Source organism: Meleagris gallopavo, chromosome 1 (assembly GCF_000146605.3).
Source record: "Meleagris gallopavo isolate NT-WF06-2002-E0010 breed Aviagen turkey brand Nicholas breeding stock chromosome 1, Turkey_5.1, whole genome shotgun sequence".
Lineage (NCBI taxonomy): Eukaryota > Metazoa > Chordata > Aves > Galliformes > Phasianidae > Meleagris > Meleagris gallopavo.
The window spans coordinates 119,821,884-119,836,674 of NC_015011.2; the positions used below are offsets into that span (position 1 = coordinate 119,821,884).

Genomic DNA, 14,791 nt, shown 5'->3' on the forward strand with positions numbered 1-14,791 from the left:
GAAGACAGGCAATGATTCAAGCACAGAAACTAGGAGTGTGATGGACTCCTTCCACAGCACGGGCATCTTCTTTGTGTCTCTGTTGATAACAGTTTGTAAAGTGTTTCTCTAAGACAATGGGAATGAGTAAATTATTCATTTAAAAGGCAAATCTGCTTGTAAAGTTCTGTAATGACGAGTTGTTCCTAATATCAAATAAAGTACAGATCTTTTGTCTAATTGCCATCTCAAAATGACAGCGACCTAAACCCTTGGTAATGGGCTCATTTATCCAGCCCAGTTAAATGCCAGTTTATCTTTTTAATTTACACCACAACATCACAGAAGGAGTAGTTCTTAGGGTTCAGCATGTTGCTGTGAATTACTGAATGTGAAGCTGCCAAATCTTTTTGCATCAGATTCACAGTACCCTCTTGGAATTATTCTGTATTCATTATCGCCAAGAACAACAAGATATAGAAATTAATTGGATTAATTGAAATCAATTTGCATAAATGAAAGATGACCTTTGTTCTCTTTCATAGTCTTGGTAATCCTTTTGCATATTTCTGAAAAACAAACAGAAACTCTCATAAAGGAGTCACATTCCCAGGATCCTACAATACTGATGGATTTTCTCAGATTATTTGCCAAGAAAGACATACTACACTACCTGCAGCTGATGTTCTCTACAAGTGGTAGTCCCAAATATAACTTATGCAAAGAAGTATGCATATACTCGAGTAGGTACAGGGTTAGGAAAGATCTACCTTTTCTCCCCTCCCCAACCCTCCAACATGTGTTTGTGATCATACATTTCTCAAGCACCTATACTTTGAAATGCAAGAAAGAAGATGATCTTCACAGAAATTCAGCATCTCGGCATTTATTTTGATTACCCTCATGCTTTTCAGCTTGATCCCAAATGCTCAATTTATAAGGACTGGCAGTAGGATATAGCAGATGCTTTCTAAGTAATATAGTTTCTGCTACATTCTCAACATAGTTAACATCTTTCTGACCACAGAGTAGTTTTTTATGTTGGCAAGAGGACGCATGCAATGTCGTAGTCTCTAAGCCTCAATCAAGGAGGAGTTCTGCAAAATCACATAAAGTCTTGGTTTGAAATTCTAATCCCAATGTCAGGGCTGAAAATTGAACTTTTCCAAAAGAAAAACTTAGTCTGTCTGTTTGCTCAAATTGTGCAACACATCATTTCAAATGAAACATTTTTATGAGATACATCAAAGAAGACTTAGTCATTCAGGAAACAGTGTCTGACTGACATATATAGAATATGCTCTTTCTGTGCTTATTCGTATAAACAGTAGAAATAATGTCCTGTGTCAAATTTCAGCACATCAGAGTTTGCCTTATGTGTGGAATTTCCACTTTGGAATATATTTATTTCTCTGGAATCTGTCCATACTGCAACTGACAAGGTAAGAAACAAGTTCAACCACAAGCTGGATCACACGTATCTCAAGCAGACGATTTACATGTACAATATTTTGAGAGATGAAGGAGAAACTGAGATCTATGAGGTTTCTTTATGAAATATTGTAAATGTAAATGTAAAGCATAAAGGCATAGAGGTCCCTCTGTTTCAGACAGATTGGAGAGCTAAAAAGAAGAGAAGCACAACTTCCAGCCCCTTGTACATACATGCAGCCTCTTGGTTTAAATGAGCTGCAGAATCTCATGGCAACTGAAGCATCCTGAACCTGTTCCACGTCAAGGACTCAGAGTCCTGGGGAACAGACAGAGCTAACATCACGTTTGTGCTTGGGAGCTGGTTTGTCTCCTCACAGATGAGAAGGACCATCTGCAGAGCTCCCCGGGGCAGAGCCAGCCTGTGAGTACACTGGGATCTCCACAAGATGATTTTTCTTCTACTCCAAACACGGTGGTAGCACAGAGTTGGTTTGCATCCTTCAGTACACAAAACATCTCTAACTATATATTTAAATAAACAAAGCACGGGTGTCTGTACATATGCCAGGCCTGCTGTCTGACTTTTCCAGCCTGAGTGCCAGGGAAAGCATCTGTGCATAACTATAGTAAAGATACCATGCCCTGAGGGCCAGAGGGCTTAGTCTTGCTGAGCTCTTATGCTGCTCCTTTGCAAAACAATTCTTCAGCTCTACTAGTCTGTCACATATTAATAGACCCTATTTTTCTCCACCTTTCATCTTTACTGGTCCTCTTTCCATTTTCTGAAAGAAGCCAGACAACTCAAATCTTGCACAGATCATGAAGGTCACTGTTTAGAAACCTAGCTCTTCAGAGAGCTGGTTGTATGTGCGTCCCCTTACTCCTGTGCTGTGGCAAAAGTATATTTCTGGGTGCCTTCCTTCCCGCAATGGCTTCTCTCCTATCATGTCTTGACTCTTCACTTGAATGGCAAAACTCATGTTGATCTCCAGTTTGAAACCTGCAACATAGCCTACATCTCCCTGTCAGTCTTTCCCCAAACCCGCTTCTGGAACTCAGCTTTCCACTTCCAGGCCTCCTCTTCTCCTTGAAGACATCCACAGATCGCCATGCCCATTTAATTTAAGGTCATATGTTCAATCCCTCATTCAGAAATCACATGTAAATGCTTTCCATAACGGCTAGTGGTGTTCAGTCTACTAGAAAACATCCAACAATGGCAGCTTCTGCCACAAGGTGATCAACTCATCTGGAAGTTGAAATGCAACACAGAATAGTGTTGGATACAGCATTATCAGTAAATAGAATAATGCTTTATTTGTTTGGGACGTGTTGTAGAAAAAGAAGCAGAAGTCCACCTTCCTGGAGATAGACTGAATTGGTCATACTTAACAGTTCTGAAACTGGGGAATATCTGCCTCTCCTTTCTCCTTGACCACATTTTAAAGAGGCTAAGAGCACACTGAAGTAACAATTATCAATCTCTCATAGGGACAGGTATCAGAAAAACTGTTTGAGACCTCCTGCTGCAACATACAGCACTATGGACAATGAAGTCTTTACAGTTCTGTCTCACAGCTCTGAATGACTTCTGGCCACATTCTCTGAAGTCATAGCAATCATAGTGTGTACTGAGGGCAAGAAATGAAAAGTAGAACAAGAAGAGTAAAGCTATGTCCATAAAGCATGAGAAAAGCAAGAGTGCTGATGGAGGAGGAGGGACACATAGTAAAGTGAAATACTGATATGAAAATGAGATACAGCCTCAGCAGAGAAAAGGTATGGTACAATTAAGAACTGAAAAGAATTCAGGCGCCTTCATACAAACAAGTTGACAATTTCACTGTCTCTGAATAGGGATGATTTCAAACTTTCTTAAATTAGCTTTTGTGTGAATCAGTAGGATTGGCCTTTTGTTTTTCAGCATGCATTCTGTATAGCTCACTTATGCACAGTGACAGCGTGGCATTCGGTGAATTTTAGAATGTCCGTCTGGCTTGATTGCTCTGCATTTATTTGTGAGCATCACCAATAAAGCACTCAGGAGACTGTCTGTTATATGTGTCAGGGAACAGCTAGGTTATTTTATTCCTGTTGTCAGAACAAGCCAGTCCAAAGGAAGAACAAGGAAAGCAAATGCTGTCTCTAAAGTTGGTACTATTTCATGATCTTTCCTTACTCAGAACTAGCAGACTTGTGATTGCAAGCTGTTGCAAAACACAGAATAGGCAGGAGAGCTCATTGTCTCAGTTCCCAGAACTTTTAAGGTCAGGCATATACTGAAATGGTGAATCTTTAGATTTAATGTTGAGTGCACACATGCATTTGACTGGACCAAATGGTGTCCACTTTGGTTACGCAACTAGTGAAATTCCACTGGGATGCTGCCCAAACTATCGGGATGTGCCAGAACGGGCCTTCTGTTACGAAAGGAAAAACAAAAACAACAGAGCCATAAATGACAAACAAAGTCAGCCTCAGCATTTGCCTACTAGCATAGCTCATCCCATGCAGTATGTTCTTGATCAGAGCTATACAGTGAGTTATAGACACATGGCAACTAAAAAATAAAAAATTAGTAATTATTAAATTAGGAAAATCAGATTCTGGGGGTTACAGAATCACTAATTACATCTGCCCAGAGGGAAAACAAATAACACTTAGAAAGCATTGAATTAAGTATGCTCTTGAGGCTGCAGTTGTAAGCCCTTGTTCTTACAGAATGACTTAATTAGTTGCATAAAAGCTTATCAGCTTCTGTAGGATTTTATTTTAAACCAAAATTCATTTTAGTTTAAAATTTAAAACATCAAACACTAGAGCTGCTATATTTACCGGTACTAATTTTAACTGTTATTAATAAAGTCATGCTATCTGCTAAGGGCCAGAAGTTAATTTCCTACTCATACCAATCTCTCAGATTTCTCATGCCAAAGCCGCACGTCAGCCTGGCACCAAGGCCTGCCTTTCAGCTGATAGCAGTGCCTCCACAATCTGTTCGCTCTCTGTTTAGTTCAAAGGGCTGGCAGCAACCACAGCCAAATCTAGAGCACTCATGCTTGCTCCAAGACCTCAGGCCCATGCCCTCTGCAGAAGTCAGTAAAGCAGGCCAGGCCATCAGAAGCAGCTTTGGTGACAGCAGTGCTTTCCTTAAGTGGCTGTGGATAGCATAAGTCCTGGTTCAAACTTCTCACTCACAGAATTAAGATTTGGATTCGTACTGATCAGCGAGTTCAGAGCAGATCCAGCAAGTATCCCCAGGCTGGGTGATGATAATATTGGTAGACACTACAAAGAGTCGCACAGAATCACAGAATGGCCAGGGTTGGAAGGGACCTCAAGGATCACGAAGCTCCAACCCCCCTGCCACATGCAGGGCCACCAACCTTCACATTCAATACTAGACCAGGCTGCCCAGGGCCCCGTCCAACCTGGCCTTGAACACCTCCAGGGACGGGGCATCCACAACCTCTCTGGGCAGCCTGTTCCAGCACCTCACCACTCTCTAAAGAACTTCTCCCTGCCATCCAACCTAAATCTTCCCACCCTCAACTTAAAACTAGAGTCTCTTTTTGAGGCTATTGGGCAAGATTTAGGGCAGTGGCTAGAAGCATTGTTTGGATGAGTGCTAAAATTCCAAGCCCAGAATTAAGGTCATTTGTCCTTATCAGAGGAAACAAATAGGTAATCACGTCATCCCATAGTGTCATCCCATGAAAGTTCACTACAGAATCTGCAGGAATTTTGCCATTGACTTCAACAGCATCTGGGACAGTCTGCATTTCTTGCCAAAACTGAACCATTGCTCTGGTACGATGGGTAATTCTGTGTCTCAGAACTCTTAACATGCTAATGTTTCCATTGACTCCTTGATAAATCAATAAAGTCAAAAATCCTCAGTAACCCTTCCCTTTTAATTATCAGACAGTGGCATAATGTATCATGTCTACTGACTTGCAGTAGTGTGCTGCATAATGGAAATGCCCTTGGATATGCATGCTTTTATATCCTTCATGTTTCCCCATTGTAACTGCACAGGTTTATATACTGTCAATGTGCTAATTTGGGTAACGTATTGCAAGGGCATTGTAGTGGCAACAGTTTATCAATTACATTTTGTCCTCTTTTTTGTCATTAGTGCTATTTAAGAAGGCAACTATTTATGTCAGGACCTCCCTCTAAACATAATGAATTTTACAATGTAGCCATACTAGTGCACTGTCATGCCTGTCCCTTCCTTATTATTATGATTATTATTAATTATGATCATATTTGAATTCAGGATGCAACCTTATCTGAATCCAATGCAAACTACTGTCTTTGAAAGAGAAGGTCTCTAGCAAAGAAGTTGTTAGACCTGTCCCTGCAGGTCATGTGCCACTACTGCATGTGTTACCTAGGGCCCAGAGTAGTAGCTTTCTTGGTCCACACAAATATACTTCAAAAAATTATTTGGAAATGCAAAAAATACTTTTGGGCATTAGTCTAACTTTCTCTTTTTTGTTGTGTGTGTTTTTTTTAACCTGTGCATTACTTCACTGGCATTCAATCAATGTTGTATGAGATCATAACCAAGTTCACATCAACCCTTTTTCTAATGGGTAAACAATCCATTTTTCATACATCCTACTTTCACTAGGGAGATTTAATTGTTCCCCAAAACAGCCAGGTGTTTGTCATCTACCTGCCTCCAAAGTGACAGATAAATAAGACTTTGCTTTTTCCTGGGGCTCTACGTCAGTAACATTAATTCTTAATGGCTCTTGCTCTAGGATGATCTGGAAAAACAGATAGGTACCTTCTAAAAGCCCACTTATTCAATGAGATTAAAAATATTATTTATGCTATTAAAGAAAGCATTAACTCTAAGTCTAGATAACTGTGCATGCTTGTATACAGACTCAATTAACAAACTATTTCTCCTGTTTAAAACTTGTCTAAAACCACTGCTAAATTTTGACCAGGGTCATATGTGTGCCAGAAGAGCAAATATTGCCTGAAACTATGACTCCATGATGCTAACTGATGAAATAAGCAAATTCAAAGACCACTGTCTTCAAATGTCTATATATTTTTTTCTATTTCACAAAAGGAGAAATAATCTTTGCAAAACTTCAGAACATTCAGTCTTTGCCCTTGCAAATGAAAAGTCAAAAGAAAATCTGAAAAGTACACAAAAAGTAGAGAATTGCCTTTTCCAGAAGAGATTTATTCTATTCTTCATAGGGATATTTGTAGGGGAAAAAAAAAGGTATTTTAAGAGGGTTTAAGCATTTTCCCTCTTGATACCCTATGCCGGATGAAAATTCTGAATGATAACTTATGATACAGATGATAAGTAGTCACTAAGATCCTTAAAATATAAAGTTGCCAGCTCTCCTGGGGACATGCCAATGTGTCCTACTAACTCAACAGCCTAAGGGACAGTGTACTCCAGAATAGTGTGTCTTGCTGCAGCCTGGGTTGGGGCCTTCTCCACTCTTCGCAGGTGAGGGAACAGAGAAAGAAAAAAACGTAGAAACTTCACTAAAAATTTATTTGTGGTTCTGTTCACAGTCTTAAAATGTGTAAATTCTAAGAGGACATATTAGAAATATGTGCAATGATACTGATTTCTGTTAGTCAGTGATCATCCTGTTACAACTCTCCAAAAGCAAATGGTGGTACTGCAAGTGTCAGGGCCCTGCAGACACCAGCAGGGCCTTAGTACCTGTTCTCCATCACAGCCACCACACCAACAGGCTCCCTTTTCACCCCAGCCTGGGGCTGTCCATCCCTGCTCCCATGATGTCACTGCAGTGCCAGCTTCCATCTTTGTCTCTGATCCCATCTCCTAGTGAAGCCAATGGCTTGCTCGTTACTAGTTCCGCATGGGGTTCTCAATGACCCTGTTATCAGCACCTGGCTCTGCCTAACCTTCTGTAGATCTTGTAGGGCTGTCCCCTACCAGTGAGAGCATTTGCCTCCTCAGCTCCCATTCCTCAGGAGTCAGACAATCCTCTCTGTACTCTGAAAGTAAGCAAGCAGAGCTGGCAAGAAATAGATGCCTCAGATGTACATGTGTTTGCTGCATACTGGACGTCCATCCTTCAAAGCTATTTTCTCTGAAATGGCACCTGTCTTTCACCAGTTCTCAGTATGAACTATCAGAAAATGCTCAGTTGGAAAGGATCTTGTGATGCTCTGATGCATCTTAGCAAGCTGCACAGAGTGGGAAGTACAGCTGAGTGACAGACTCTGAGGATACTGATACAAATGGCTTCACAGTACCACTGGAGTTTTCCAGCTGTTTTTCAACCATGTTTTCTTTGAATATGCATTCAAAAATGCATCTCTTACTGTAAGTAAGCACAGTCAAATGGAGAAAAAATGTTTCAGAAAGTATATAGCATATATATATATGTGGATTTATATATACAAACTAATCAATAATTGCCATTTTCAAATGTTTTGAAGAAAAAAAATCATTTTCTCATGTGGAGAAAGAGAGCGAGCTAGAAAGAATTACACACATATGCAAGTATATGAGCATAGCCAAGTGCACTCAGACTTTCTTTCTCAAGCAACAAACGAGGCTGCTTGAGGCTTTCCAAATTCAGTTAGATGCCCTTTGCATTGCACAGCTTCCCGGACCCATCTGTACAAGCTTCTGTCACACAGCCATCCTCAAAGTGCATGTATTAAAATTTAAGCGAGGTTGTTTACAAAATAGTTCCAAGACTGTCCCTTTGTGGAAGTACTGGTTTGCAGAACATCTGTTGCTTTCAATAGTCAATACAGAGCCATTTGTTTCATCTGAAAGCAATGGCATTTCCCTGTGCTATTGCCATGCTCCCATGAATCAAAGGAAATATGTTAAGAGCATTCAGCCATTATTAATTTTTTACCTGGGGACTCTGTCTTTCTCTGATCACACATTTATCAGCATTAATTTTGACTTGATTTTTAATAGCATGCTCTCTGTGATGATTTTTATTAAATAGGAAAACATTTGGAATCTGAATTGGGTAGAATGGCTCAGTGCAGGTTTGTTAGTTATTTTGGCTTCATTTCTGCATGTGCAGGTTGATCCATTTTGTAGAAAAAGCAAATAACTTGCAACTGTGTCAGCTTCCCTTTGGCTAGCATCAATTTCTCTGAAAAGTAGATTCAGCAAATAATACCACCTCAGCCCATTCCTTCCATTTTTCTTAAGATTTGCCCTTTTCTAAGGTTGTTTGTTTTTTTTTCTAATATTATTCAGAATCCACCGTAAGTCAAGATGAGATTTTTGTTAAGTTACATCAATGAAAATATAAGGCAGGCTGAGAAATCACTACTGAAATCTTTTACTTGCAGATTTCTTATCTATATCACACCTGAAAGGAGGCTGTGGTGAGGTGGGGTTGGCCCTTTCTCCCAGGTAACAGTGATAGGATGAGAGAGAATGGCCTCAAGTTGGTCCAGGGGAGGTTCAGGTTGGCTATTGGGAAACATTTCTTCTCCAAAAGAGCAGTGAGGCAGTGGCACAGGCTGCACAAAGAGGTGGTGGAGTCACTGTTCCTGAAGGTGTTCAAGAAACATATGGACATAGCACTGAGGAACATGGTTTGATGAGATGGAGGTTGGACTAGATGGTCTTAGAGGTCTTTTTCAACCTTTATGATTCTATGATTCTACTTCTGGAAATCAGGCAGATGTCTGAAAGGCATGAAACTAAAGGCTGTCTTTTTCTATTGGACAAGTTTGTAGATGAATTATTGCATTGGTCCATTGTAGACTCTCATGAACTATTTCATCAGGATTAAAAAGTAGTGGGAGTTGAAGTAAACCTTGAAATTGTGCCCTCAGTAAACCTCTTGTACAAGCTATTTCAGTATCTAAATTCAAAACCTCTGGACTAAAAAGATGGAAAGTAATAAAATAAAAATAAAAGTTGATAAAACAACAGAAACATTTCTAGCTCATGTGATGCACTGTAATTCTATGTGTCATAAAGATTTACATCTCGTAAATGTTTTCAGTTAGAGGTTTGCAAATAATTTGGGGTGAATTGAGTAAATATTAAATGGCAGGAAATTCCTTCTAACTTCCAAGAGGTAATAGTATATTCTGCTTTTTCCCTTTGCAGAAAATGTTTCACATTCAGGGAACAATGAATCAATAAAATAATCAATTTTCAAGAAGTATGTAAGAGTCTGGGGAATTCCTCTCACAGGCTGTACAAGCTACCCTATTTCTTAGGAGGGGTGGACACAGCATCTTAAATGACAGATGGTAGTGTGAACTAGCCTGCTGATTTTGGTCACTCAGAAGACAAGTTGTCGGAACAAGTTTACAGTAGAAACGCCTGCCACTAAATGCCATGGGGGAAATGTGTTAGGAGAGGAGGGATCTTGACCTTGCACATCTCCAGTTAACAAATTTTCCAAATTAAAAATTAATAAAAAATTATTTTTTAAATTAAAAATTATATAGTCCTTCATACTAGGAGCTTTGAGAAGTTCCTTTTCAAAATTAAAGCTATGTAACACTGAGAGTACTTTAAAATATTTCTCTTCTTTTTTGATTGTCCCCTTTAAGAATGGTATGAAAGCCTTCATTTTATATTCAAAACTGGCAGGCACATAGCCCTTACTAAGTCATAGACACAAAAACAAGCTGATTTGAAATACTTTATCAAAATATTTTTTAAAATATTAAGTAATTAAAGAAATAGACAGAATGTGTCTGCTTAAAAACATTCAGAGTCTGGAAGGCCTTACTGACAAAACATATGCTCATTCAACCAAAGCTTGTAGAAGGATGCGGCATCTGCGTGTGTGCTCTAGCAGTCTCATTTCTTCATCTTTTCTTCTTTCCACAGTAATCACAGCTGACTGCTCTTCCACTTGACTACAGTCACTTCAGGTCTCCAGTGATGTTACACTGCATGGAAACACCATGCTGTTTCTGCAGAAACATGGTTCTGAATTAGATACTTAATACATGCTAAAAGATTTTTCATAGGTACCTTTTAGTATTTCACAGCCTTAGACCATTAAATCCACAAAAATATTACTGCTGTAGTTGCCTAATTGGAAATAAAAGAGACACCTTTAAAAGCTATGGTCCCAGCACTTAGGTTAGCTTGAAGAATTCTTTCTACTGTAGTATTTTCTGCTCACTTGACTTCACAGTGAAAATCCTAGTAATCATCATTCATTTCAGCTATCTCAATAATTTTACCTGAAGCACAGAAAATGTTCTGCTTGTCCTCTCATGCACATATCAGACTGCAGAGGTTGGAAAAGAGAGCTGTGTGATTCCACCTGTAAAGGAGAATAAGATAGCTGGAAAGAAACATAAGTCACTTCTTGATTGGAAATAAGAAAAGCTCAAAATATGTAATTTCTATGAGCCAGTAATTTTGGGGGGGAAAAAACACCAAACTGTGAGGACTGTCATTCAGATTGTGTTTTTAATGTTTGTGCATAAGCTACTACTACTGCAAAATGAATAGGGTAATTTTTCACTTTGAAATGAAAAAGCAGAAAGACTGCTATTTCTTATATACTTTTTCTGAAACACTTCTTCCAATGAGAAAATTTTTCAGAATCAGCTCACTCTTGTGGCCAGTATCATTCTTGAAATATCAGTAAGAAAACTGGTGAAAAGAGTTATACAGGAAATTTTTCAGTTTTATTTGGATAAAAAACACTACCTGGACTCTCTTTTAGATAGTGTCTCTATTTCTATTTGCTCTAGAATCAGCAAAAAATCATTTGTAAATGCCACTTTCCAGAAGGAAGGGATGTATCCAAGGGACCCAGTGTGAAAAGCAGACTCCCAGATTGTGAATCATGAAGAATGGCTGGCTACACATTGAGTCTCCATATTCTCATGAGTATGGAGGGCATCTTGTACAAATATGAAGAGGACTCAGGATACCACCTGATGAATATTGGAGTGTTTATTCTTTCTGAGCAACAACCGTTCTCTGACTGCCCATGAAAGGATTTAGCTCCCACACTACTCACTTTTGCAGACAAGGGCATCACAGGCCAACATTTAGCAGTGTCAGTGTAGTATGGGTATGTTGGGGTAACTGAGCACCAGAACACAGCTGGGGAAACCGCTGAGGCCCAGGCTGTGGTTTGTGGCACGTTCAAAGCATTTAATGAGTGAAGCTGATTGTTATAAATCTTTGGCATTTCAGAATTCTGACTTACTAAAAAGAAAGCAAATGAACAAAAAGCTCATATGCTTATGATTATTCATGCAAAAAGTTAACTTTTTATTGCTAACTTACAAATGACCGAGATCTCTGTGATTTTCACCACCAAGCTTTAATTTTTATGTGAGACCCAGTGGCATAGGTGTCAACTGAATTAAAGGCTAGTAGGAGGGACGAACTGTCTTTGTGTTATAGCCACTAGCTTTTGTTGCTACAAAAGCTTTTCCAAGAGAATAAAAGATAACTTGATCTATGATTCATCGTACTGTGATGGAACTGGGGAAAGAAAGAAAGTGATAGCTTGTTTAGCTTTCAGAATTCCATTGGCAATTTCATTTTATCGTAAATACATCTCCTTCCTACGTTTGACTTAGAAACGTACTTGTTAAGTACTCAGAATGTTGTAGGGTAGTGAAACCTGCAGATTATGAAGAGGAAGTCCTTTTGGGTTTCAGTTGCTGCCAAGAATAACAAAGCTAGAAAAATAAATCTGCTGCGTGAGGGTTGGTGCTGAGAAAGTATTATCTTCTAGGTATAAATAAAAGGTTTCTTCACTCCTATCATGAATATATGTGGATCTCTGTGAAATTATAACAAAAGTTCACGAGTAATCTTTAGGAAAGTAATCTACAACTCTACTCTGCAGGTTGCAGCATCAGTACCATTACTGAGTCTCCATCTGGATAAACAAGTTCATACAGATTTATAGGAACTGAAGAACATAAGCACCTTTAGTAGCCTGCAGCAACCTATAAATCCAAAACCTGTTTTTACACGAGTGTGGTTTCTTTTTTCCTCCCTCAGTATTCATCCTTCACCGTAAAGGCCATTGTCAAGAGCTTTGAAATTTTTGCTGTCTCTAGTTATTGTTAAAGATGACTTCAGGGTTACTGCTTTAAACGTTTCTTGCTTGAAAATCTCTCACTTCCTCATCTCTTGACATTTCCACTGTGGTCTCCATTGATGAAGTGAATGCTGATCCTTAATTAATGGAAGTAGCTTTATTGGACTGAGCAACATGGTTTCTTGACGGCTAAAGATTTCATGATTAGCTGGGTTTTCCACAATACATTATTTAAAGCTGGATTTTTTTGTGCAGTAACAGAAGTATTTTTCCAGAAGTTTTACCTCATGGGAAAAATGATACAATGAATTATATATATAAAAATATATATAAGAAAGACTAATATAAAATATAGGCCAGTAACTGAGGAAATTAGCTAGATAAGTAAAAAAAAGTTAAAAATACTACTGAAGTGCACTTAGTCTCATTGAGAAGAAAGAAATCTGACCCAAAAGAAGTCAACAGGAAAAGGGAAAATCATTAGTGACAGTGCGCAGAAAAGAAGATAGAAGAGCAAAGCAGGAATTTGGAGAATAACTGCAAGGGATACAACAAACCCAGTGAAACTTTCTAGGTATTACAGAAGCAGGAAGTCAGAAGTGAATTAGTTATCCCCAAGCCCAAGACGACCACAAACTAAAAGACAACAAAAATGTAAATAAAGAATTCTTTGAATAATCCCTTCCCACCATGTCACAACAAAAGTATTCATTCACCAATCCAGAATCAGTAATTTCAAGTAATGAAGATAGGCCTCGAATAGAGACTTCAGATGAAAAGTACAGGAAAAGGCTGGAACAAACTGGCAAACAACAACTCACTAGAACTAACTGGTACCTATCCAAAGCTCCGCAGGTGCTGAAGACAGAAAGGATTTAACAGTTATCAAATATGCAATCTCTGGTTAAAATCAGCAGCCACACTGGAGACCTGCAGGGTAACAACTGTTCCAGCTATTAAAAAAAAAAGAAAGAAAAAAGAAAAGGTAGGGAACTGGAGAAATGCAGATCATAGAGTTTTATTTTAATATAAGTTAATCTTGTAAAAATTTAATAGTCTTTTAAAGCATCTCAAGGAACATGATAGGACCAACGTCTGATAGAACCCCATGTGTTTTGTATGATATAATCACTGAGAAAAAAAAATGTGAACAGTGAGTCAGTCAATTAATTTTGCAGATGGTTGAAAATTATTTCATTTGGCAAGATGAGAGAGGACTGCAAGGGATTCTGAAGCTACCTAATAAAGATGCGTTAGTGAGAAGTAGAACATCTAAAAATTGGTACTGGCTGATATTCAGGAACAACAATCGAAAGGAACTGTTTCAGCCCCATGAATCTGCTAACCCAATTTACTCTTAGAGCCAAGAAATCTGCAGCTTTTTTTTATTTAATGGAAGTCTAGATATACTATTTATGAGGTTTGCAAGTTCTTATGTGTAAGGAATAAAATAATTATTAAGCACTGGAGCCTACAGGGCAAGAACATTTGTAGCAGGTCTTCATCCAGCTTCAGGAATTGCAGGCTTAAGGATCCAGGACTTAAAGGCGAGTCAGTCTCAGTTCAGTCCCTGGGAAGACAACAGAGCAAAATGTTGTGATCAGTGGTGCAAAGTCCAACTGGCAGCCAGAAACTACAGCACTCCTCAGGGGCTGACACTTAAGTTCATACTGTTTAATGTCCTCATTATTAACTCCAGTGGCAGGACAATATGCGTTCTCAGCAAGTCAGCACACAACATTAGATTAGGAGGAACAACCAAGTTGGTACTCGAACAGAAGATTCAGAGCAGGTGGAGCCAGGCTGAGCAAAATTCTTAACATATGCAGAACAGTAGGGGGAAAAAAGGTTGTGGGCACAGTTTGGAACACAGGAAATTCCAATTAGATATAAGGAAAATATTTTCATTATAAGGATAGTCAAGCACTGGAACACGTGTTCAGACAGCTTTTGGGATCTCCACCCTTGGAGTTGTTGAATACTTGATTAGAAACCTCCCTGAGCAAAATGATATAATTAGACCCTCTCTGAGCAACAGATAGGATTAGATGACATCCAAAGGTCTCATTCAACCTAAATTATTCAATGATTCTATGATTCTAATTGATTTCAAAATTCTTCATCATTAGTATAGTCAGGAATCTTCCTTTGAAGCATCTAACAACCAACTGCATAAGAGATGGGATACCAACTGTTTTACACATCTTTAGATCCCAAAGACTGTTCTAAATTAGTGAGTAGTGCAGGACCCAGAGGCATGCTCATAGTTTGCCTGCATGTCCCAGGAAGACTGATGTGTGATGTGCCTGTGGCTGAGCATGAGTGAGTCCATGTGGCAT

The 14,791-nt window shown here is 38.9% G+C and overlaps 1 long non-coding RNA gene across 1 annotated transcript; it reads right to left on the reverse strand.

Annotated features, from left to right (window-relative positions):
• Positions 1-9,011: 9,011 nt before the first annotated feature.
• On the reverse strand, positions 9,012-14,290 carry LOC104915444. Its single transcript, XR_796359.3, has 3 exons — positions 13,928-14,290; positions 10,621-10,703; positions 9,012-10,344 (listed from the first exon to the last, which is right to left on the reverse strand). It is a non-coding gene; the product is annotated as an uncharacterized LOC104915444 (long non-coding RNA).
• Positions 14,291-14,791: the final 501 nt, after the last annotated feature.